The sequence below is a fragment of the Procambarus clarkii genome, chromosome 4, assembly GCF_040958095.1.
Source record: "Procambarus clarkii isolate CNS0578487 chromosome 4, FALCON_Pclarkii_2.0, whole genome shotgun sequence".
NCBI classification, from domain to species: Eukaryota; Metazoa; Arthropoda; class Malacostraca; order Decapoda; family Cambaridae; genus Procambarus; species Procambarus clarkii.
The window spans coordinates 12486152-12512886 of record NC_091153.1 but is presented as its reverse complement, the minus strand read 5'-3'; the positions used below and the strand labels follow the sequence as shown (position 1 = coordinate 12512886).

General features: G+C 48.7%; 1 protein-coding gene across 1 annotated transcript in view; it reads right to left on the bottom strand.

Annotated features, from left to right (window-relative positions):
• Nucleotides 1-26735, bottom strand: part of LOC138370615 (uncharacterized) — a 528029-nt gene that overhangs the window by 309654 nt on the left and 191640 nt on the right. The window lies entirely within an intron of this gene.

The following is a 26735-nucleotide window of genomic DNA, read 5'->3' as shown; positions in this document are numbered from 1 at the left end:
AAGAGGAGAGAGTGTTTGTTCACCCCATATTATAGTGGACCCAACGTGAATGGTTGGGAAATGAAGTTGGGTGAACATCCCTTCGTTTTCGAGGCCAACGTGAAGTTTGGAAAGTCAGACCCAGTGAAGGTTGCCGTGCTTCGAGATACGGGTGCTGACATAAGTATGGTGACCAGGAGTATTCTCCCCAAGGAATTTAATGATTCACCTGTGGGAGTGGTGAGGATACGCAGTGTGGGGGAGGAATACAGGTTGCCACTTCACGAAGTACAGCTGATTGCCGACTGCGGAGTCGAGAAAGCTATAGTAGCTGTAGCCCCTAAGTTACCCCTAGAGCATGTACAGATGGTGCTGGGTAATGACCTCGGAGGAGGCAGGATACAACCCGATTGGGCCAGGAGGGCCTATGTTGCAAGCAGAGGTACAACCCTGCCAGGTGAGGTATCGGTCGTTCCAGATGGTCGTGAGGAAGCCGACTTCGCCAGGGGAAACGTCGCCAGAGACGACGACAACGAGGGCGAGAGTGCAGAGAGGTCGTCGGAGGTTGTGGAAAACCCCGACGGGGACCTCCGACTAAGCCTGATGATGCGTATGGAGGAGTGGCGAGGAGCAGCTGTACAAACGCCTGGGGCGGTGAAGAGGCTGCAGACCGCACTCCCTCCATACAGAAACGTGAATAAAGTAAGCTCAGTGGATGAGCGAACGGCAGTGAGGGGCAGAGTGGAGGAGCCACGACGCAAAGCACCCTATGCCGGCCAGATGAATAGTGGTAGGTGCAAGATGAACCACCGTAGTGAGGTGAGCCACAGGGAGGTGGATGAGCCCAACCACGAACCGAAGAAGACGTCTGCAGGGAAGAAAATCTCATGGAGGAGTGAAGATGTTCGTCGGGAACGAAGGAGCGAGTGGTATAGGAAAGGCAATACGAAGAAAGCAGGGAATAGGTACACCCAGGGTAGGCGCCAGCCTAACCAGAGGGGCATTGGGCCATCGCAAAAGCCTAGTGTGGAAGAGAGGAAGCTGCTGGATGGAGTACAGGTTACAAGTGCCACTGTGAGGAGACAACGCACCTATGGGAGAAGAGGAACCGAGAAGAGAGAAGATTGGCGAAGAGGAGATCATGAGAGGAAACATGGGGTACCTGTAGGACGCAGTGGAAATGCCAGACTATCTCGGAGTGCACGACGCGGTGGAGGCGCTGCATGCACTGAATCTTACAGTGGTAACGAGCCGTGGGAGTACACTCGTAGCCACGGAGAGAGGATTTCTTGTAGGTGTTCAGGGAACACCCATCACACCCGGTCCTATGCGAGGTGGAGATATAATGAGACAAGTGACTGGCAAGGTGGAACGAGCCACATCGCCAACTGGAGGAGTGACACTTCAGGAACGGAGGGAGCAAGAGTATAGGTTGCCCTCCTGAGTGCTGCTCTTCCGATATGACTCTTATTTTAAGGGGAGGGGTATGTTACGGTGCCCTCTCCTATTTCTTTCGTTTGCCGGCTTAAAGAGTCATATCAGCTCTCCCTACTGATTCTCTGAGGTTCAGGGAGTCTAATGATATATGTGGCGACCAGACTGGCTGCCATTTTATGGAAGGAGGTTATATTATAAGTTGTAAATAAAGGAGAAATTGGCGCCCTGATATAAAATGAAACAGTATCCCCTACGGCAGATATGACCTTTTGGAAGGGACACTATGCCGATCGCGGATTGGCCGACGTAGGTCGCGGGCGACAAATCAGGGCCCGCCATGACGTCACCGAGTGCCCCGGGCGGCGCCAACGTCAGAGTTGTACTGACCGTGGAAGCGACAGGACGCGCCTCGGTCTGCTCTCAAGAATTGGAGGCTCTGCAAGCCTTGTCCAGTGGATTGAGCTGACCATCGCCGCCAACATAGTTATTGGAGACCCTGCGCTTCTGGGAAGCCAAAGAGGAACCAAGTTCAGTGAGCAGAGAAGTGCCCAAACTTGGAAAATAGTCGGCGACGACGCTGGGCGGCGCCGCTGGCTGGACGTTGAGGTCTGGAAGGTGGGCGAGCAAGCTAGCTGTGACTGGGGTCACATCCACTGGGAATCTTGGAAGGACGACACAGTGCCTAGGACAAGGAGCGACGCCCTGTGGGAGAGGCGAGTGTGGGGAAAAATAGTGATTATCTCAGCGCCCATCGATGAACCAGGATTGGGGCAGCTGAACCTCAGGGATTGGAACGGCGACGACGCGAAGGCTTCACGACACCTGAGGACCTGTGGAACGCCCTGGATCGTCGAGGATCGACCCAAGGAAGCGTGGGACCATCACACCATCGAGGGACAGGCGTCGTGAGCCAGGAGTGTAAGGTAGATCATTTTTCCCTCCCATTACCCCTTGTATGAGTAGGCTAGTTAGGCCACAATATTTACTTGTGTATGTGGCAGCAAGACTTTATTACTTTAATAGTAGAATAGGCTGCAAAGCAGCTTGTGTCCAGGACTGTCAGAGAGGACAGTGTGGATGGATGGCAGGACAGTGAAGAAGAGGTGCCGACGTGGTGAAGAGGCCCTCCTGTGAGAGTGCGAGACTCCTGTCTTCCTGCCCAGTTGAAGGAGAGTTGGAGGTCGTGGAAGAAGAGGCTGACGATCTCCAGACTCATCATCCATATTCCATATTCATGTATTACTTGTGATTGTGTGTGTGTGTTCATGTAATTTGCGTCAGTAAATCCACACATTTTATTACTGTGTTTGAGTGTGCCTCCATTTGTGATATTTCTCTATGAGCATACATTTCTGGCTACAAACGATATATGATACACCCACTGAACTGCATTGCTGGGGTGCAGATATAATAACCCAGCTGGCGACCTTGCTAAGAGGAAGATAGAGAAGACAGGCGGGAAAGGAGTTCCTGCAACCTTTTTTGTCTGGCAGGCAAGACTCAGGGAGGTTATGGTTATAGGTAAGCCTGAGTCTTCCTTCACTCCCCCACGGGTCTAGGCCGGAACTGTTAACAGCAGTTTCCCCGTGGTTGACTGAAGGGCTTCCAGGGTGAATCAGTGGCACCCCTTTGTGGTGGAAGCAAAGACCTGCGGAGGTGGGCATTGTTGGTCCTATCTTGTGTGACCAAGGAGACTCCGGTGAATCCAGGGAGTCGGAGGGGCTGAGTATTTGGGCCCTTTGAGCCCCTAGCAGCCGAGTGTTAGCAGGGCCCCGGACCGCCCACCCCCCACGTGACACCTATCAATTCCCTTCAGAATCTTGAATGTGGTGATCATGTCCCCCCTAACTCTTCTGTCTTCCAGCGAAGTGAGGTTTAATTCCCGTAGTCTCTCCTCGTAGCTCATACCTCTCAGCTCGGGTACTAGTCTGGTGGCAAACCTTTGAACCTTTTCCAGTTTAGTTTTATCCTTGACTAGATATGGACTCCATGCTGGGGCTGCATACTCCAGGATTGGCCTGACATATGTGGTATACAAAGTTCTGAATGATTCTTTACACAAGTTTCTGAATGCCGTTCGTATGTTGGCCAGCCTGGCATATGCCGCTGATGTTATCCGCTTGATATGTGCTGCAGGAGACAGGTCTGGCGTGATATCAACCCCCAAGTCTTTTTCCTTCTCTGACTCCTGAAGAATTTCCTCTCCCAGATGATACCTTGTATCTGGCCTCCTACTCCCTACAGCTATCTTCATTACATTACATTTGGTTGGGTTAAACTCTAACAACCATTTGTTCGACCATTCCTTCAGCTTGTCTAGGTCTTCTTGAAGCCTCAAACAGTCCTCTTCTGTTTTAATCCTTCTCATAATTTTAGCATCGTCTGCAAACATTGAGAGAAATGAATCGATACCCTCTGGGAGATCATTTACATATATCAGAAACAAGATAGGACCGAGTACAGAGCCCTGTGGGACTCCACTGGTGACTTCACGCCAATCGGAGGTCTCACCCCTCACCGTAACTCTCTGCTTCCTATTGCTTAGATACTCCCTTATCCACTGGAGCACCTTACCAGCTACACCCTGCCTGTCTCTCCAGCTTATGTACCAGCCTCTTATGCGGTACTGTGTCAAAGGCTTTCCGACAATCCAAGAAAATGCAGTCCGCCCAGCCCTCTCTTTCTTGCTTAATATTTCTCACCTGATCGTAGAATTCTATCAAGCCTGTAAGGCAAGATTTACCCTCCCTGAACCCATGTTGGCGATTTGTCACGAAGTCTCTTCTCTCCAGATGTGTTACCAGGTTTTTTTCTCACGATCTTCTCCATCACCTTGCATGGTATGCAAGTCAAGGACACTGGCCTGTAGTTAAGTGCCTCTTGCCTGTCGCCCTTTTTGTATATTGGGACCACATTCGCCGTCTTCCATATTTCTGGTAGGTCTCCCGTCTCCAGTGACTTACTATACACTATGGAGAGTGGCAAGCAAAGTGCCTCTGCACACTCTTTCAGTATCCATGGTGAGATCCCATCTGGACCAACAGCCTATCTAACATCCAGATCCAGCAGGTGTCTCTTGACCTCCTTTCTCGTAATTTCGAACTCTTCCAAGGCCGCCTGGTTTACCTCCCTTTCTCCTAGCACAGTGACCTCACCTTGTTCTATTGTGAAGACCTCCTGGAACCTCTTGTTGAGTTCTTCACACACCTCTCTGTCATTCTCTGTATACCTGTCCTCGCCTGTTCGAAGTTTCAATACCTGTTCTTTCACTGTTGTTTTCCTTCTGATGTGACTGTGGAGTAGCTTTGGTTCGGTCTTGGCTTTGTTTGCTATATCATTTTCAAAACTTTTTTCTGCTTCTCTTCTCACCCTGACGTACTCATTCCTGGTTCTCTGGTATCTCTCTCTGCTTTCTGGTGTTCTGTTATTCCGGAAGTTCCTCCACGCCCTTTTGTTCAGTTTCTTCGCTTCCATACATGCCCTATTATACCATGGATTCTTCTGTTGCTTCTCGGATTTTTCCCTTAGGCCGGGATGAACCTGTTTACTGCCTCCTGACACTTTTGGGTAACATAGTCCATCATACCCTGTACAGACTTCAGACGTACAGACTGTGTGTGTGATTGAGCGAGTGTGTGAGTGAGCGAGTGTGTGAGTGAGTGAGCAAGTGAGTGAGCGAGTGTGTGGGTGAGTGAGCAAGTGAGTGAGCGAGTGTGTGAGTGAGTGAGCGAGTGTGTTAGTGAGTGAGCGAGTGTTTGAGTGAGTAAGCGAGTGTGTGAGTGAGTGAGGGATTGAATGAGTTGTGACCAATATAAACAAATTCACATCTTTGGCGATTATTCTAATTATTTTCCTCATCTTTCTTAATTATACGAGAAATCCTTTAAGTTGTCTTCATCACTCTCACATTCAATCACTTTCTCCGCAATTCAGTTTTTCTAATACACTCATTGTACCTCACTTTCCCAACCTCAACACACAGTTCATTGTCCTTCTCTTTCCCAACCTCAACACACAGCTCAAGGTCTCACTTTCCCAACCTCAGCACATAGTTCAAGGTCTCACTTTCCCAACCTCAGCACATAGTTCAAGGTCTCACTTTCCCAACCTCAGCACATAGTTCAAGGTCTCACTTTCCCAACCTCAGCACATAGTTCAAGGTCTCACTTTCCCAACCTCAGCACATAGTTCAAGGTCTCACTTTCCCTACCTCAGCACATAGTTCAAGGTCTCACTTTCCCAACCTCAGCACATAGTTCAAGGTCTCACTTTCCCAACCTCAGCACATAGTTCAAGGTCTCACTTTCCCAACCTCAGCACATAGTTCAAGGTCTCACTTTCCCAACCTCAGCACATAGTTCAAGGTCTCACTTTCCCAACCTCAGCACATAGTTCATTGTCCTTCTCTTTCCCAACCTCAGCACACAGCTCAAGGTCTCACTTTCCCAACCTCAGCACACAGCTCAAGGTCTCACTTTCCCAACCTCAGCACATAGTTCAAGGTCTCACTTTCCCAACCTCAGCACACAGCTCGTTCTCCCTCACTTTCTTAACCTCAGCACACACCTCATTTTCTCCTTCCTGGTCGCATGTCCCTCATTTTCCTCAAAGCCCGAGCCCCTTAATCTTGGCTCGTAACATCTTATCTTATCTCTCACCTTCATCATCTCTTTCCTTCTCCCCTCTTCTTCTCCTCCTCTCAGTTTTCATCTCCTCTTACCGTTCGTCGTAATCCTATACCTTCCAAGACGCTTTCTCCTGTTCCACTATTAATTCTGTCTCTGAAGTCTTCAGATTGCCGTCTTTCTTAACCTTTTCCTAAGTCTAAATCCTTGACTCCTGCTCATTGATCACTGGGTTAATTCTTCATCATTCCCTCTTCCTCTTCTTCCTCTTTTTCCATTTCCGCCATCTCTCCTTCTTGCCCTCACCTCATGTCTTCTTTTCACATTTGATGATCCTAAATTATTTTTCAATCACAGAACTCTTTGGTGTATTATCCATTTTTTTTCCAAATTGTTATCACGTGAAGTTGTTTGATATTTTTTTATATGAATGTGTGTGTACTCACCTATATGTACTCACCTATATGTGCTTGCAGGATCGAGCATTGACTCTTGGATCCCGCCTTTCTAGCTATCGGTTGTTTACAGCAATGACTCCTGTCCCATTTCCCTATCATACCTAGTTTTAAAAGTATGAATAGTATTTGCTTCCACAACCTGTTCCCCAAGTGCATTCCATTTTTCTACTACTCTCACGCTAAAAGAAAACTTCCTAACATCTCTGTGACTCATCTGAGTTTCCAGTTTCCACCCATGTCCCCTCGTTCTGTTATTATTACGTGTGAACATTTCATCTATTTCCACTTTGTCAATTCCCCTGAGTATTTTATATGTCCCTATCATATCTCCTCTCTCCCTTCTTTTCTCTAGTGTCGTAAGGTTCAGTTCCTTCAGCCGCTCTTCATATCCCATCCCTCGTAGCTCTGGGACAAGCCTCGTCGCAAACCTCTGAACCTTCTCCAGTTTCTTTATGTGTTTCTTCAGGTGGGGGCTCCATGATGGCGCGGCATACTCTAAGACGGGTCTCACGTAGGCAGTGTAAAGTGCCCTAAAAGCTTCCTCATTTAGGTTTCTGAATGAAGTTCTAATTTTCGCCAGTGTAGAGTACGCTGCTGTCGTTATCCTATTTATATGTGCCTCAGGAGTTAGATTAGGTGTCACATCCACTCCCAGGTCTCTTTCTCGAATCGTTACAGGTAGGCTGTTCCCCTTCATTGTGTACTGTCCCTTTGGTCTCCTGTCACCTGATCCCATTTCCATAACTTTACATTTACTGGTGTTAAACTCCAGTAGCCATTTCCCTGACCATCTCTGCAGCCTGTTTAAGTCCTCTTGGAGGATCCTACAATCCTCGTCTGTCACAACTCTTCTCATTAATTTTGCGTCATCTGCAAACATTGACATGTATGATTCCACTCCTGTAAACATATCATTTACGTAAATTAGAAAGAGGATTGGTCCCAGCACCGATCCTTGAGGTACTCCACTTGTTACTGTTCGCCAGTCCGACTTTTCGCCCCTTACCATTACCCTCTGGCTCCTTCCTGTTAGGTAGTTCTTCACCCATACTAGGGGCTTTCCGCTTACTCCTGCCTGCCTCTCAAGTTTGTATAGCAGTCTCATGTGCGGTACCGTATCAAAGGCCTTTTGGCAGTCAAGAAATATGCAGTCTGCCCAGCCTTCTCTGTCCTGCCTTATCCTTGTTACTTTATCATAGAATTCTAAAAGGTTTGTTAGGCATGATTTCCTGTCCAGAACCCATGTTGGTGCTTGTTTACAAACCCAATGCTCTCCAGGTGCTCAACAAGTCTTAGCCTAATTATTCTTTCAAGTATTTTGCAGGGGATGCTTGTCAGTGATACGGGTCTGTAGTTAAGTGCCTCCTCCCTATCACCCTTTTTGAAAATCGGTACGACATTTGCCTCCTTCCAGCAACTGGGCAATTCTCCCGACATAAGTGACTCAATAAAGATCATTGCCAGAGGCACGCTGAGAGCCTGCGCTGCCTCTTTGAGTATCCACGGTGATACTTTGTCTGGTCCAACAGCTTTATTTGCATCCAGTGTTGTCAACTGTTTCATTACATCCTCTGCTGTCACCTCTATATCCGATAGTCTTTCATCTTGGGTAATCTCTTCTAACAATGGGAGCTGCTCAGGCTCGGTTGTGAACACTCCATGGAATTTTGCATTCAGTACCTCGCAGATTTCCTTGTCGCTTTCTGTATATGCCCCCTTCTGTTTTCCTCAGTCTTGTCACTTGGTCATTTACCGACATCTTCCTTCTTATATGGCTATGTAGTAATTTTGGTTGCTTTTTTCGCTTTGACTGCAATATCGTTCTCATAATTTCTTTCCGACACTCGTCTTATGTTAATGTAATCATTCCTAGCTCTGTTACATCTAATCCTGTTGTCCTCTGTCCTTTGTCTTCTGTACTTCCTCCACTCCCTCCTGCTTCTCACCTTTGCTTCCTGACACTGTCTATTAAACCATGGGTTATTATATTCCCTCCTGCTTTTTTCCTTTATTGTTGGAATAAATCTATCTTCAGCCTCCTTGCATTTCAATATGACTTGGTTCATCATACCTTGCACTGTTTTTTCCTCTAAGTTCTTCCTCCCACTGCACTTCTCCCAGGTAGTCCCTTATCCTTCTGTAGTCCCCTTTTCTGTAATCAAGTCTCCTTTCCCGGACCTCTTGTCCTTTGGTCACAATTTTAAGCTCCATCATGTAGTCAAAGACTAGGACACAATGGTCACTAGCTCCTAGTGGTATTTCATGTTCCAACTGCTCGATGTCTTCTACATTCTGAGTGATAATGAGATCTAATAGGCTGGGCGTATCCCCTCCTCTTTCCCTAGTATCTTCTTTCACATGCTGTGTTAGGAAATTCCTGTCAATAACGTCTACCAGCTTCGCTCCCCAGGTCTCCTCCCCGCCATGGGGATTCCTCGTTTCCCAATTTATCTCTCCGTGATTTAGGTCCCCCATGACCAGCAGCTTCGCTCTCATTCTATGCGCTAAAGTTGCTGCCCTCTGCAGTTCATCCATACATGTCTTGTTGCTGTCCTCGTACTCCTGCCTGGGCCTTCTACTGTTTGGTGGGGGATTGTAGAGTATCAAGATTACAATCTTCTTCCCATCCACTGTCAGAGTTCCATGTATGAAGCTTGTGCTTTCATTGGTACCCGGATTTTCCAGCTCATCAAACTTCCATTTCCGCTTTATTAGTAGTGCCACTCCTCCTCCCTGTCTCTGTGTCCTTTCTTTTCTTATCACCTGGTACCCCTCTGGAAAGATTGCATCCGAGATCATGCCATTTATTTTAGTTTCCACTATTGCCACTATGTCTGGGTCTGCCTCACTAACTCTTTCTTTTATCTCTTCTGCTTTATTGGCTACCCCATCAGCATTGGTGTACCAAACCTTGAGACTCTTCTTGGAAACTCGGGTGTCAGAGTTCCCCCTTTCACCAGGGATCTGGGGGGAACTGGGGGGTGTCTGGGGGGCAAGTGGGGGCTGTGGGGGTGAGTGGGGGGGTGCTAGGGGGGTGCCTGGGAGTGCCTGGTAGGCGAATGGGGTCTGGGCATCTAGGGGGGTAGGAAGGGCATAATGGGTCTGAAAGTTAGGGGTCTGAATAGCATAGGAGGGTTGAGAAATAGAGTGAGACTGAGAGTCAGATAGAGGTTGAGAGGTTGGGGGGAAGAGGGATACTGAGGGCGGAGAGCTGAGATGAGAATGGAGCATGGGTGCTGGGAGTGGAAGAGAGGGTATATTAGTTAGGGGGGAATCGGGGGTAGGTGGGGGTTTTGGGGTAGAAGAGGGGAAGAGGGAGATGGGGGAAGGTGTTAGGGGGTCACAAGGTGAGGGGGTTAAATGTGGGCTGGAGGTGCATAGGAGGGGTGAGGGTTGGGTGGGGTTTGGGAGTGAGTGGAAGAGGGGTGCAGTGGAAGCTGGGATGGAGTAGATGGAATTGAAGTCAATGGGGTAGAAGGGGCAGGGGAGTGGGAAGGGGTATTTGGGGAGGGGGGATGGGAAGGTGGGTTTGGGGAGGGCATGGCTTGACCCACTGGGGTCGCTGACAAGTGTGATGTAGCAGGGGCAGGGGAATCGTTGTGGAGGTGCAAATGTGGAAGGGACAGGGGGGTTGTGGGAGGCTGAGGCAGGGGGGATGTATAGGAGGGCTGAGTTGGGGAGGATGCGACCTGGGAGGTGACCTGGGAGGTGCCCTGGGAGGTGACCTGGGATGTGACCTGGGAGGTGATACTACCTGAGAGACTATTTCGGTGTCGTTGTTGCCATCTATTTTTGTGGGCTGTTTGCTCATCTTTCGTCATAAACCTCTCTATAAACACATTGTAATGGGTTTCACTTCCTCTGAGTAAATGCTTGCTCCTCATTATGTACTCCACTGCCTCCTCATTGGAGAATTGCACCAGAACAGGTCTATTCTTGGTACAATTGTAAGGTCCAACCCGTCGATTGATATCCACATCGCGTTCTGCCATCTCTGCTCCAATACACCTCAATATCTCGTGCAATTCGTATTTTTTCTGTTTCTATTCTCTCTTGTCTTGTTGGTGCCCTAGATTCGAATAATCCATGTATTATAATAGACCGTCTCCTCAGTAATTCATTGTCATGCTGGTAGCCTGTCCCATGGGGATTCCCCATCCCAACCGCAGTCACTAACCCATCCCCCATTACTCCTCTATCCTTAGCCATGCTGCTAATCCTTCCTAATTCATTTGTGATACAAGCACATTCCCTCTCCCAGTCCTCTCTTCCCTTCCTAATCTCTTCCTGAACATAGAGCATAAATTCTTGTTTCTGCCTCTCTACCGCATCCTGTATTTGCTGAAATACCTCACTTTTAATCCCCTGGATTAGATCCTCCAACCAATCACTCCTTCTCTCTACAAATTTCCCTATTAATTTGTCTATAAATCTGTCCTCCTCCTCATCCCTGCTGGTGATTGACCTTGAACCCCTTCTAGTCATTGCAGTAACAATCTAGCCAAAAAGGCGCTCCTCAATACCTTGCACAATCTGCCAACACAATAGGTGAGCGAATCTCCAATCGTCGTCCCACGTGGTGGTAGAAGGGTTGCTGCGAGGTGAGGTCACGCGGTCAGAGGTCGGTGATGTCTGCTGCTTCCACACTGCACAGTATTTCCTCAACTATTTTGAATTACGCTAATTAAACTGTTTTTCTTCACTACCTTATGGCTCCTTGTTCACTGACCGCCGTCCTCCTCCTCCGCCGTCCGTGACCGCCGTGCCCCGTGTGTGTGTGTGTGTGTGTGTGTGTGTGTGTGTGTGTGTGTGTTCTCACCTAATTGTACTCACCTAATTGTGCTTGCGGGGGTTGAGCTCTGGCTCTTTGGTCCAGCCTCTCAACTGTCAATCAACTGGTGTACAGATTCCTGAGCCTACTGGGCTCTGTCATATCTACCTGTGAAAGTGTGTATGGAGTCAGCCTCCACCACATCACTTCCTAGTGCATTCCATTTATTAACTACTCTGACACTGAAAAAATTCTTTCTAACGTCTCTGTGGCTCATCTGGGTACTAAGTTTCCACCTGTGTCCCCTTGTTCGTGTCCCACCCGTGCTGAAGAGTTTGTCTTTGTCCACCCTTTCCATTCCCCTGAGAATTTTGTAGGTGGTTATCATGTCTCCCCTTACTCTTCTGTTTTCCAGGGACGTTAGGTTCAGCTCCTTTAGCCTTTCCTCGTAGCTCATTCCTCTCAGTTCCGGGACGAGCCTGGTGGCATACCGCTGAATCTTCTCTAACTTTGTCTTGTGTTTATGGACTCCAAGCTGCAGCCTGGAGATATGGACTCCAGGCTGGAGCTGCATACTCCAGGATTGGTCTTACATAAGTGGTATTCAGGATTCTGAAAGATTCCTTACACAAGTTTCTGAAGGCAGTTCTTATGTTGGCCAGTCTAGCATATGCCGCTGATGATATTCTTTTGATGTGGGCCTTTGGGGACAGGTTCGGTGTGATATCAACCCCAGATCCTTCTCTCTATTTGACTCTTGCAGGATTTCCCCTCCCAGATGATACCTTGTGTTCAGCCTCCTGCTCCCTTCGCCTAATTTCATCACCTTACACTTTCCTGAGTTGAACTTTAGCAGCCATTTTCTAGATCATTCCTCCAGTTTATCCAGGTCATCCTGTAGTCTCTGTCTATCTTCATCCGTCTTGATTCTTCTCATAATTTTTGCATCATCAGCAAACATTGAGAGGAATGAGTCTATACCCTCTAGAAGATCGTTCACATATATTAGAAACAGGATGGGTCCAAGTACTGAGCCCTGTGGGACTCCGCTGGTGACATCTCGCCACTCTGATGTCTCCCCCCTCACCGTTACTCGCTGTTTCCTGTTGCTTAAGTACTCCCTTATCCACTGGAGCACCTTCCCTTTTACTCCTGCCTGTTGCTCCGACTTTTTTAACAGCCTTTTATGGGGTACTGTGTCAAAGGCTTTTTGGCAATCCAGGAAAATGCAGTCGGCCCACCCTTCTCTTTCCTGCCTAATTTTCGTTGCCTAGTCATAAAATTCTATTAAACTTGTGAGGCACGATTTACCATCTCTGAACCCATGTTGGTGGTGCGTTACAAAGTTATTTCCCTCCAGATGCTCTACGAGCCTTTTCCTCACGATCTTCTCCATCACCTTGCATGGTATACAAGTTAAGGAAACTGGGCTGTAATTCAGTGCCTCTTGCCTGTCACCCATTTTGTATAATGGGACCACGTTAGCTGTCTTCCAACTTTCTAGTAAGTCTCCTGTTTCCAGTGACCTGTTATACACCATAGAGAGTGGCACACTTAGTGCTTCTGCACCTTCCTTTAGTATCCATGGTGAGATTCTATCAGGCCCAACATCCTTTGTCACATCCAGCTCCAGCAGACACCTTTTGACCTCATCACTGGTGAGGTCAAATTCCTCCAAGGTTGCTTGGTTTGCCGCCAGGTGTGTGTATGTGTGTGAGTGTGTGTGTGTGTGTGTGTGTGTGTGTGTGTGTGTGTGTGTGTGTGTGTGTGTGTGTGTGTGTGTGTGTGTGTGTGTGTGTGTGTGTGTGTGCGTGGGCTTTTCTCGGAGGAATTGATAGGGTTGATAGAGACAGAATATTTAACACAAGGGGCACACTCACTATGGGACACATGTGGAAATTGAGTACCAAAATGAGCTATATAGTCATTAGCATAAACTCTTTCTAGGGTCAGAGTTAACAAATGGAATGCATTAGATAGTGTCTTTTTTGTATTATTATTATTTTTAACCAACATATCTATACATTGTGACCTGTCCTCCATGGACAGAATTAGAGACCAGTTAAACATATAGTTCCCTGATTTATTGAACAATCAACCCCAAAAGACGATTGTAGTGCATGTAAAATTCTAATCTAATATACATACATAAATATATATATATACACATATATTTACGTCTATCTTAACTAAACAGTGTTCGAGGTGTCTTTTTACATAGTGTCATTAATGTGCGTTTACAAAAGTGAAATGTAATTCTGACCCCCTTGAGGCAGATTCCATACACAGGCGTTGAAGCATGTAGTATGGCACCCAGGTGTTGTAGTATGGCACCCAGGTGTTGTAGCATGTGGTGTGGTACCCAGGTGTTGTAGCATGTGGTGTGGTACCCAGGTGTTGTAGCATGTGGTGTAGCACCCAGGTGTTGTAGCATGTGGTGTGGCACCCTGGTGTTATAGCATGTGGTGTGGCACCCAGGTGTTGTAGTGTGGCACCCAGGTGTTGTAGTGTGGCACCCAGGTGTTGTAGTGTGGCACCCAGGTGTTGTAGCATGTAGTGTGGCACCCAGGTGTTGTAGTGTGGCACCCAGGTGTTGTAGTGTGGCACCCAGGTGTTGTAGTGTGGCACCCAGGTGTTGTAGCATGTAGTGTGGCACCCAGGTGTTGTAGCATGTGGTGTGTCACCCAGGTGTTGTAGTGTGGCACCCAGGTGTTGTAGCATGTAGTGTGGCACCCAGGTGTTGTAGCATGTGGTGTGTCACCCAGGTGTTGTAGTGTGGCACCCAGGTGTTGTAGCATGTAGTGTGGCACCCAGGTGATGTAGCATGTGGTGTGTCACCCAGGTGTTGTAGTGTGGCACCCAGGTGTTGTAGCATGTAGTGTGGCACCCAGGTGTTGTAGCATGTGGTGTGTCACCCAGGTGTTGTAGCATGTGGTGTGGCACCCAGGTGATGTAGCATGTGGTGTGGCACCCAGGTGTTGTAGCATGTGGTGTGGCACCCAGGTGATGTAGCATGTGGTGTGTCACCCAGGTGTTGTAGTGTGGCACCCAGGTGTTGTAGCATGTAGTGTGGCACCCAGGTGTTGTAGCATGTGGTGAGTCACCCAGGTGTTGTAGCATGTGGTGTGGCACCCAGGTGTTGTAGCATGTGGTGTAGCAACCAGGTGTTGTAGTGTGTAGTGTTGCACCCAGGTGTTGTAGTGTGGCACCCAGGGGTTGTAGTGTGGCACCCAGGTGTTGTAGTGTGGCAACCAGGGGTTGTAGTGTGGCAACCAGGTGTTGTAGTGTGGCACCCAGGTGTTGTAGTGTGGTACCCAGGTGTTGTAGCAAGTAGTGTGGCACCCAGGTGTTGTAGTGTGTGTTGTGGCACCCAGGTGTTGTAGCATGTGGTGTGGTACCCAGGTGTTGTAGCATGTGGTGTAGCACCCAGGTGTTGTAGCATGTAGTGTGGCACCCAGGTGTTGTAGTGTGTGGTGTGACACCCAGGTGTTGTAGCATGTGGTGTGGTACCCAGGTGTTGTAGCATGTGGTGTGGCATCCAGGTATTGTAGCATGTAGTGTGGCACCCAGGTGTTGTAGTGTGTATTGTGGCACCCAGGTGTTGTAGCATGTAGTGTGGCACCCAGGTGTTGTAACATGTAGTGTGGCACCCAAGTGTTGTAGCATGTGGTGTGGCACCCAGGTGTTGTTGCATGTAGTGTGGCACCCAGGTGTTGTAGCATGTAGTGTGGCACCCAGGTGTTGTAAATTGTGGTGTGGCACCCAGGTGTTGTAGTGTGGCACCCAGGTGTTGTAGTGTGGCACCCAGGAGTTGTAGTATGGCACCCAGGAGTTGTAACATGTAATGTGGCACCCAGGTGTTGTAGTGTGTGGTGTGGCACCCAGGTGTTGTAGTGTGGCACCCAGGTGTTGTAGCATGTGATGTGGCACCCAGGTGTTGTAGTGTGGCACCCAGGTGTTGTAGTATGGCACCCAGGTGTTGTAGCATGTAGTGTGGCACCCAGGTGTTGTAGCATGTAGTGTGGCACCCAGCTATTGTAGCATGTGGTGTGGCACCCAGGTGTTTGTAGCATGTGGTGTGGCACCCAGGTGTTGTAGTGTGTGGTGTGGCACCCAGGTGTTGTAGTGTGGCACCCAGGTGTTGAAGCATGTTGTGTGTCACCCAGGTGTTGTTGCCTGTGGTGTGGCACCCAGGTGTTGTAGTGTGGCACCCAGGTGTTGTAGTGTGGCACCTAGGTGTTGTAACATGTAGTGTGGCACCCAGGTGTTGTAGTGTGGCACCGAGGTGTTGTAGTGTGGCACCTAGGTGTTGTAACATGTAGTGTGGCACCCAGGTGTTGTAGTGTGGCACCCAGGTGTTGTAGTGTGGCACCAAGGTGTTGTAGCATGTGGTGTTGCACCCAGGTGTTGTAGTGTGTGGTGTGGCACCCAGGTGTTGTAGTGTGGCACCCAGGTGTTGTAGTGTGTGGTGTGGCACCCAGGTGTTGTAGTGTGGCACCCAGGTGTTGTAGCATGTGGTGTGGCACCCAGGTGTTGTAGTGTGTGGTTTGGCACCCAGGTGTTGTAGTGTGGCACCCAGGTGTTGTAGCATGTGGTGTGGCACCCAGGTGTTGTAGTGTGGCACCCAGGTGTTGTAGTATGGCACCCAGGTGTTGTAGCATGTAGTGTGGCACCCAGCTATTGTAGCATGTGGTGTGGCACCCAGGTGTTGTAGTGTGGCACCCAGGTGTTGTAGCATGGGGTTTGGCACCCAGGTGTTGTAGTGTGTGGTGTGGCACCCAGGTGTTGTAGTGTGGCACCCAGGTGTTGTAGTGTGGCACCAGGTGTTGAAATATGTGGTGTGGCACCCAGGTGTTGTAGCCTGTGGTGTGGCACCCAGGTGTTGTAGTGTGGCACCCAGGTGTTGTAGTGTGGCACCTAGGTGTTGTAACATGTAGTGTGGCACCCAGGTGTTGTAGCATGTAGTGTGGCACCCAGGTGTTGTAGCATGTAGTATGGCACCCAGGTGTTGTAGTGTGGCACCCAGGTGTTGTAGTGTGGCACCCAGGTGTTGTAGCATGTGGTGTTGCACCCAGGTGTTGTAGTGTGTGGTGTGGCACCCAGGTGTTGTAGTGTGGCACCCAGGTGTTGTAGCATGTGGTGTGGCACCCAGGTGTTGTAGTGTGTGGTGTGGCACCCAGGTGTTGTAGTGTGGCACCCAGGTGTTGTAGCATGTGGTGTGGCACCCAGGTGTTGTAGCATGTGGTGTGGCAACCAGGTGTTGTAACATGTAGTGTGGCACCCAGGTGTTGTAACATGTAGTGTGGCACCCAGGTGTTGTAACATGTAGTGTGGCACCCAGGTGTTGTAGTGTGTGGTGTGGTACCCAGGTGTTGTAACATGTAGTGTGGCACCCAGGTGTTGTAACATGTAGTGTGGCACCCAGGTGTTGTAGTGTGTCACCCAGGTGTTGTAGCATGAAGTGTGGCACCCAGGTGTTGTCGCATGTAGTGTGGCACCCAGGTGTTGTAGCATGTGCTGTGGCACCCAGGTGTTGTAGTGTGTGGTGTGGCACCCAGGTGTTGTAGTGTGAAGTGTGGCAACCAGGTGTTGTAGTGTGTAGTGTGGCACCCAGGTGTTGTAGTGTGTAGTTTGGCACCCAGGTGTTGTAGTGTGTAGTGGGGCACCCAGGTGCTGTAACATGTAGTGTGGCACCCAGGTGTTGTAGTGTGGCACCCACGTGTTGTAGTGTGGCACTCAGGTTTTGTAACATGTAGTGTGGCACCCAGGTGTTGTAGTATGGCACCCAGGTGATGTAGCATGTGGTGTGGCACCCAGGTGTTGTAGCATGTGTGGCACCCAGGTGTTGTAGCATGTAGTGTGGTACCCAGGTGTTGTAGTGTGGCACCCAGGTGTTGTAGTGTGGCACCCAGGTGTTGTAACATGTAGTGTGGCACCCAGGTGATGTAGTGTGTAGTGTGGCACCCAGGTGTTGTAGTGTGGCACCCAGGTGTTGTAGTGTGTAATGTGGCACCCAGGTGTTGTAGTGTGGCACCCAGGTGTTGTAGCATGTAGTGTGGTACCCAGGTGTTGTAGCATGTAGTGTGGTACCCAGGTGTTGTAGTGTGGCACCCAGGTGTTGTAGCATGTAGTGTGGTACACAGGTGTTGTAGTGTGGCACCCGGGTGTTGTAGCATGTGGTGTGGCACCCAGGTGTTGTAGCATGTAGTGTGGTACCCAGGTGTTGTAGCATGTGGTGTGGCACCCAGGTGTTGTAGTGTGGTACCCAGGTGTTGCAGTATGTAGTGTGGCACCCAGGTGTTGAAGTGTGGTACCCAGGTGTTGTAGCAAGTGGTGTGGCACCCAGGTGTTGTAGTGTGGCACCCAGGTGTTGTAGCATGTAGTGTGGTACCCAGGTGTTGTAGCATGTAGTGTGGTACCCAGGTGTTGTAGTGTGGCACCCAGGTGTTGTAGTGTGTGGTGTGGCACCCAGGTGTTGTAGTGTGGCACCCAGGTGTTGTAACATGTAGTTTGGCACCCAGGTGTTGTAGCATGTAGTGTGGCACCCAGGTGTTGTAACATGTAGTGTGGCACCCAGGTGTTGTAGCATGTAGTGTGGTACCCAGGTGTTGTAGTGTGGCACCCAGGTGTTGTAGTGTGTGGTGTGGCACCCAGGTGTTGTAGTGTGGCACCCAGGTGTTGTAACATGTAGTTTGGCACCCAGGTGTTGTAACATGTAGTGTGGCACCCAGGTGTTGTAGTGTGTAGTGTGGCACCCAGGTGTTGTAGTGTGGCACCCTGGTGTTGTAGCATGTAGTGTGGTACCCAGGTGTTGTAGCATGTAGTGTGGTACCCAGGTGTTGTAGTGTGGCACCCAGGTGTTGTACCATGTAGTGTGGTACCCAGGTGTTGTAGTGTGGCACCCAGGTGTTGTAGCATGTGGTGTGGCACCCAGGTGTTGTAGCATGTAGTGTGGTACCCAGGTGTTGTAGCATGTGGTGTGGCACCCAGGTGTTGTAGTGTGGTACCCAGGTGTTGTAGTATGTAGTGTGGCACCCAGGTGTTGAAGTGTGGTACCCAGGTGTTGTAGCATGTAGTGTGGTACCCAGGTGTTGTAGTATGTAGTGTGGCACCCAGGTGTTGTAGTGTGTGGTTTGGCACCCAGGTGTTGTAGTGTGTGGTTTGGCACCCAGGTGTTGTAGTGTGTGGTGTGGCATCCAAGTGTTGTAGTGTGGCCCCCAGGTGTTGTAGTGTGGCACCCAGGTGTTGTAGCATGTAGTGTGGTACCCAGGTGGTATAATGTGTGGTTTGGCACCCAGGTGTTGTAGTGTGTGGTGTGGCACCCAGGTGTTGTAGTGTGTGGTTTGGCACCCAGGTATTGTAGTGTGTTGTGTGGCACCCAGGTGTTGTAGCATGTGGTGTGGCACACAGGTGTTGTAGCATGTGGTGTGGCACCCAGGTGTTGTAACATGTAGTGTGGCACCCAGGTGTTGTAACATATAGTGTGGCACCCAGGTGTTGTAGTGTGTAGTGTGGCACCCAGGTGTTGTAGTGTGGCACTCAGGTTTTGTAACATGTAGTGTGGCACCCAGGTGTTGTAGTATGGCACCCAGGTGATGTAGCATGTGGTGTGGCACCCAGGTGTTGTAGCATGTGTGGCACCCAGGTGTTGTAGCATGTAGTGTGGTACCCAGGTGTTGTAGTGTGGCACCCAGGTGTTGTAGTGTGGCACCCAGGTGTTGTAACATGTAGTGTGGCACCCAGGTGATGTAGTGTGTAGTGTGGCACCCAGGTGTTGTAGTGTGGCACCCAGGTGTTGTAGTGTGTAATGTGGCACCCAGGTGTTGTAGTGTGGCACCCAGGTGTTGTAGCATGTAGTGTGGTACCCAGGTGTTGTAGCATGTAGTGTGGTACCCAGGTGTTGTAGTGTGGCACCCAGGTGTTGTAGCATGTAGTGTGGTACACAGGTGTTGTAGTGTGGCACCCGGGTGTTGTAGCATGTGGTGTGGCACCCAGGTGTTGTAGCATGTAGTGTGGTACCCAGGTGTTGTAGCATGTGGTGTGGCACCCAGGTGTTGTAGTGTGGTACCCAGGTGTTGCAGTATGTAGTGTGGCACCCAGGTGTTGAAGTGTGGTACCCAGGTGTTGTAGCAAGTGGTGTGGCACCCAGGTGTTGTAGTGTGGCACCCAGGTGTTGTAGCATGTAGTGTGGTACCCAGGTGTTGTAGCATGTAGTGTGGTACCCAGGTGTTGTAGTGTGGCACCCAGGTGTTGTAGTGTGTGGTGTGGCACCCAGGTGTTGTAGTGTGGCACCCAGGTGTTGTAACATGTAGTTTGGCACCCAGGTGTTGTAGCATGTAGTGTGGCACCCAGGTGTTGTAACATGTAGTGTGGCACCCAGGTGTTGTAGCATGTAGTGTGGTACCCAGGTGTTGTAGTGTGGCACCCAGGTGTTGTAGTGTGTGGTGTGGCACCCAGGTGTTGTAGTGTGGCACCCAGGTGTTGTAACATGTAGTTTGGCACCCAGGTGTTGTAACATGTAGTGTGGCACCCAGGTGTTGTAGTGTGTAGTGTGGCACCCAGGTGTTGTAGTGTGGCACCCTGGTGTTGTAGCATGTAGTGTGGTACCCAGGTGTTGTAGCATGTAGTGTGGTACCCAGGTGTTGTAGTGTGGCACCCAGGTGTTGTACCATGTAGTGTGGTACCCAGGTGTTGTAGTGTGGCACCCAGGTGTTGTAGCATGTGGTGTGGCACCCAGGTGTTGTAGCATGTAGTGTGGTACCCAGGTGTTGTAGCATGTGGTGTGGCACCCAGGTGTTGTAGTGTGGTACCCAGGTGTTGTAGTATGTAGTGTGGCACCCAGGTGTTGAAGTGTGGTACCCAGGTGTTGTAGCATGTAGTGTGGTACCCAGGTGTTGTAGTATGTAGTGTGGCACCCAGGTGTTGTAGTGTGTGGTTTGGCACCCAGGTGTTGTAGTGTGTGGTTTGGCACCCAGGTGTTGTAGTGTGTGGTGTGGCATCCAAGTGTTGTAGTGTGGCCCCCAGGTGTTGTAGTGTGGCACCCAGGTGTTGTAGCATGTAGTGTGGTACCCAGGTGGTATAATGTGTGGTTTGGCACCCAGGTGTTGTAGTGTGTGGTGTGGCACCCAGGTGTTGTAGTGTGTGGTTTGGCACCCAGGTATTGTAGTGTGTTGTGTGGCACCCAGGTGTTGTAGCATGTGGTGTGGCACACAGGTGTTGTAGCATGTGGTGTGGCACCCAGGTGTTGTAACATGTAGTGTGGCACCCAGGTGTTGTAACATATAGTGTGGCACCCAGGTGTTGTAGTGTGTAGTGTGGCACCCAGGTGTTGTAACATGTAGTGTGGCATCCAGGTGTTGTAGCATGTAGTGTGGCACCCAGGTGTTGTAGCATGTGGTGTGGCACCCAGGTGTTGTAACATGAAGTGTGGTACCCAGGTGTTGTAGTGTGTAGTGCGGCACCCAGGTGTTGTAGTGTGTGGTGTGGCACCCAGGTGTTGTAACATGTAGTGTGGCACCCAGGTGTTGTAGTGTGTAGTGTCACCCAGGTGTTGTAGTGTGGCACCCAGGTGTTGTAACATGTAGTGTGGCACCCAGGTGTTGTAGCATGTGGTGTGTCACCCAGGTGTTGTAGTGTGTAGTGTGGCACCCAGGTGTTGTAACATGTAGTGTGGCACCCAGGTGTTGTAGCATGTGGTGTGGCACCCAGGTGTTGTAGTGTGTAGTGTGGCACCCAGGTGTTGTAACATGTAGTGTGGCACCCAGGTGTTGTAGTGTGGCACCCAGGTGTTGTAGCATGTAGTGTGGCACCCAGGTGTTGTAGCATGTGGTGTGGCACCCAAGTGTTGTAGTGTGGCACCCAGGTGTTGTAGCACGTAGTGTGGCACCCAGGTGTTGTAACATGTTGTATGGCACCCAGGTGTTATGATGTAGTGTGTAGTGTGGCACCCAGGTGTTCTAACATGTAGTGTGGCACCCGGGTGTTGTAGTGTGTTACCCAGGTGTTGTAGTGTGTAGTGTGGCACCCAGGTGTTGTAGTGTGTGGTGTGGCACCCAGGTGTTGTAACATGTAGTGTGGCACCCATGTGTTGTAGTGTGTAGTGTGGCACCCAGGTGTTGCAGTGTGTAGTGTGGCACCCAGGTGTTGTAACATGTAGTGTGGCACCCAGGTGTTGTAGCATGTAGTGTGGCACCCAGGTGTTGTAGTGTGTAGTGTGGCACCCAGGTGTTGTAGTGTGTGGTGTGGCACCCAGGTGTTGTAACATGTAGTGTGGCACCCAGGTGTTGTAGTGTGTAGTGTGGCACCCAGGTGTTGTAGCATGTGGTGTGGCACCCAGGTGTTGTAACATGTAGTGTGACACTCAGGTGTTGTAGTGTGTGGTGTGGCACCCAGGTGTTGTAGCATGTAGTGTGGCACCCAGGTGTTGTAGAATGTAGTGTGGTACCCAGGTGTTGTAGCATGTAGTGTGGCACCCAGGTGTTGTAGTGTGGCACCCAGGTGTTGTAGCATGTAGTGTGGCACCCAGGTGTTGTAGTGTGGCACCCAGGTGTTGTAACATGTAGTGTGGCACCCAGGTGTTGTAGTGTGTAGTGTGGCACCCAGGTGTTGTAGCATGTGGTGTGGTACCCAGGTGTTGTAGTGTGGCACCCTGGTGTTGTAGCATGTAGTGTGGCACCCAGGTGTTGTAACATGTGGTGTGGCACCGAGGTGTTGTAGTGTGGCACCCAGGTGTTGTAACATATAGTTTGGCACCCAGGTGTTGTAGCATGTGGTGTGGCACCCAGGCGCTGTAGCATGTGGTGTGGCACCCAGGTGTTGTAGTGTGGCACCCAGATGTTGTAACATGTAGTGTGGCACCCAGGTGTTGTAGCATGTAGTGTGGCACCCAGGTGTTGTAGTGTGTGGTGTGGCACCCAGGTGTTGTAACATGTAGTGTGGCACCCAGGTGTTGTAGCATGTGGTGTGGCACCCAGGTGTTGTAGTGTGTAGTGTGGCACCCAGGTGTTGTAGTGTGGCACCCAGGTGTTGTAACATGTAGTGTGGCACCCAGGTGTTGTAGCATGTAGTGTGGCACCCAGGTGTTGTAGTGTGTAGTGTGGCACCCAGGTGTTGTAGTGTGTAGTGTGGCACCCAGGTGTTGTAGTGTGTGGTGTGGCACCCAGGTGTTGTAACATGTAGTGTGGCACCCAGGTGTTGTAGTGTGTAGTGTGGCACCCAGGTGTTGTAGCATGTAGTGTGGCACCCAGGTGTTGTAGCATGTAGTGTGGCACCCAGGTGTTGTAACATGTAGTGTGGCACCCAGGTGTTGTAGTGTGTAGTGTGGCACCCAGGTGTTGTAGCATGTAGTGTGGCACCCAGGTGCTGTAGTGTGGCACCCAGGTGTTGTAGCATGTAGTGTGGCACCCAGGTGTTGTAGTGTGTAGTGTGGAACCCAGGTGTTGTAGCATGTAGTGTGGCACCCAGGTGTTGTAGTGTGTAGTGTGGCACCCAGGTGTTGCAACATGTAGTGTGGCACCCAGGTGTTGTAGCATGTGGTGTGGCACCCAGGTGTTGTAGTGTGTAGTGTGGCACCCAGGTGTTGTAGTGTGGCACCCAGGTGTTGTAGCATGTGGTGTGGCACCCAGGTGTTGTAGCATTTGGTGTGGCACCCAGGTGTCACAGTGTAACATTGTGAATTTGATTGTTACAGAGTCGTACATTGACTGAAAATGTTCATGTTCAGTTGCGTTACTGCCTGGCAACACTTTGGGTTGGTTGCCGCCTGGCCTTGATGCCTGTTGTTATGGCAACACGACAGGTCGTTCCTGAGTTTATTCGCTACATAAATAATTTTTTTTAGTCAATTACAAAGTCCCAAGTAGGACACGTTTATTCATTTGAGAAAAGAGCATATTGCCATTTAAGTGATGTTTCTAATATGGTGTGGAAATTCACAAATTTCCTGTAAATTTTTATGAATTATAATTGTCCTTCCTGATAGTACCTTTACTTCAGTGAAATTTACTTTAGTTATCCCTCTGGGTTTGTTTATTCTTAACCCATTTATATTAATGAAAATGAAAATGTAAATGTTCGTTTGTTTAAAATGGCTAATCTCCGAAAGTTCTGCACCTATTGCTTTGAAATTTTCATACAACGTTCCATTCGCATCCGAACGGGTTTTTATATACATACTATATAGATGTCGCGTCTTTGAGGGGAAAAAGCATGTTTTTTTTTTTAACTGTGTTTTTCATTTGTTTTTCATGTGAGGGAAATCTTCGAAACCTCAAAACTGATTGCTTTGAAATTTTGAAACAACGTTGCATTTGAATAGGCGCGTGTTTTACATACTTACTATATACATAGCTTGCTTGTGACAGGAAAAAACATGCTTTTTTTTAAAACAGCCACATATGTTGGCCGTAAGAGCAACATGCTCTTTAATCTCCGAAAGTTCTTCACTGATTGGTTTGAAATTTTGACCCAACGTTCCATTCGAAAACGCGCGTGGTTTTATATACCTACTTTTTAGATGCCACACCTGTGACAGGTAAAAACATTCTTTTATTTAAGAAATAAATATTTAAGAAATAGCACCATCTGTTGCACGTAGGAGCAACACACGCAATACTAAATATGTTACAATTCCATTTCAGTGTTTCTGATTGCATTGACAAATTGATTTCTCATAGATTTCGATTTATTTTAATTTTGATTTAATTATTTTATGTGACATTGCATTGGAATTGACCTGTGTTGTTTACATTACCGTTCATTTCGTGAGTATAAGAATAAATGCCACACCTGTGACAGGTACAAACATTATTTTTTTTTTAAATAAATATTTAAGAAATAGCATCATCTGTTGCACGGAAGCGCAACACACATTATACTATATATGTTATGATTTCATTTCACTGTTTCCGATTTCATTGATAAATTGAATTTTCATAGATTTCGATTTATTATCATTTAATTCAAGAATTTTGTGTGATATTGCGTTAGAATTGAGCTATGTTGTTTACCATTCCCTTCATTTCATGTATATAGTCAATTTTGATATTTTTTCAGTATTTCATTTCGTTTTTAACTATTTTTCTTATATTTCAGTGATGGCAACATAAGAGCATTTGATGTTCCCAATTTCCTGATGGGAACATCAGATCATTTGGGAATGCATCGGACGAGGGAGTGGGGAATGATGGGGAGGACGAGGGGACGGGAGTGCGGGATTGTCAGCAGGACGAGGAGACAGGTTAGGGGTTAATGGTGTGGAGGACGACGGGACGAGGGAGTTGGGGATGGTGGGGACGAATGGACAGTGGAATGCAGAACGGTGGGGAAGACAAGGGGACTGGGGAATGGGGGATGATGGGGAGGACGAGGGAGCGGGGGTGAGAGAGATGGTAGGGAGGACGAGGGGACGGGGGAGTGGGAGATAGTGGGGAGGACGAGGGGACGGTGGAGTGGGAAATGGTTAGGACGACGAAGGGACGCTGGAGTGGGGGATGGTGGGAAGGACAGTGGGACGGAGTGGGGGAAGGGGGGGGTAATAGTGGGGAGGGCGAGGGGTCAGGGGAGTGGGAAATGGTTGGGTGGATGAGGGGACGGGGAGTGAGGAATGGTAAGGAGGACGAGGGGACGGTGGGGGGGGGGAATGGTGGGGAGGACTGGGAGACAGGGGGAAGGTTGCTGCAGCTCAGCAACGCGTGGCCGGGTACAGCTGGTTCTTCTTATAATTATAGAGCGATCCCCACATCATCTTTCTAATATAAGTGGTGATAGAAACATAAATATTTTATAAGAAACAGCCTGAAGAAATTGTGCTGTCCTACCCGTCACATGTTACCCCAAAAAGAGTAATTTTCTATTTTGAATTGCATTTCATATGTGTGGAAGGCAATAAATTCGTTTGAAATATTTTCTCCCTACGAAACATCTAATATATATATATATATATATATATATATATATATATATATATATATATATATATATATATATATATATATATGTATATATATATATATATATATATATATATATATATATATATATATATATATATATTTCAATAGGCTGGGGTACATGATCCCAGCTTCACAGACTGCACAACCAAATGGGTCTCTCTCGCAGGACCAGCACCCCAACCACCGCCTTCTGAAGCCCATAAGCAATCCAGCTGGATCGCCCCATTGCCGACCAAGAAGCTGCGACTTTGCTAGAAGCTGCGACAACACCACATGACACTGCCCGACTTAGAGCTGTAGCAGCTCCCCATGCAGGTGATTTCCTATTAGCAACCCCAATGTCAGCAACCGGCACCCGTCTCACACCGCAGGCCCTCCGAATTGCCGTGGCTCTCCGCCTCGCTGCCCCAATCCACACCGAATACAAGTGTATTTGCGGCGAGGCAGAGGCCGACAGATACGGACGGCATGGCCTTCTCTGCCAAAGGACAGGAGGATGGCATGCAAGACACGGCGGGGTCAATGACATTATTAAGAGAAGCCTTACCACAGCCGGTTGTCCAGCAGAGAGAGAGCCCTGTTACCTAATGTCCCGCAACTCTGATGAGCCTGTCGGTCGCCCAGACGGAATCACGGTGAACCCCTGGAAGAATGGTAGACAGTTGGTGTGGGACTACACTTGCGTTTCAACTTTAGCCAATACCTATATTGACTTCAGTGCTACACAAGCAGGAGGAGCTGCCAATCACCGGGAAGCGGCCAAGTCACGTAAATACAGAGACCTTGAGCACCACTACAATTTTGTCCCCATTGCCTCAGAGACACTTGGTGCCTGGGGTTAAAGTGCTGCTAGCTTTTTGAAGGAGTTGGGGTCTAAGCTAATAGAAACAACTAGAGACCCTAGAGCTGCCAGTTTTCTTTTTCAGCGCCTTAGTGTGGCAATCCAGAGAGAAAATGCTCACTGCATCCATGGTTCCTGCCCGCCATCTGAGGAGCTGGAGGAGCTATACAACTTGTGACAAGCAGCCTTGTACCCTGCATGTAATCAATATTGTAACTTTTTTTGTGTAATGACATTTTCAAATAAAGTTAGATAAATATACACACATACCAAAAGAATAGGGGTGGTAGGAGAAGAAAATATCAAAGTGTTCAGTGAGGATCCACAAGGTCTTCTCTGAGTACTCTATATTTTCTTCTCCGAGGCTATGGGTCCCTACACTTGCACCAGAGGTGGTACCCCTTCTAGGTTTAAAAAAAAATATATATATATATATATATATATATATATATATATATATATATATATATATATATATATATATATATATATATATATATATATATATATATATAGATAGATAGATAGATAGATAGATAGATAGATAGATAGATAGATAGATAGATAGATATATACATATATACATATATTTTCATGAAATGTATTTATAGTATGTCAGTAGATGTGCTATGTGTTTGTGTTGTTTAATAATATTGTTTTTCAACTAATTGT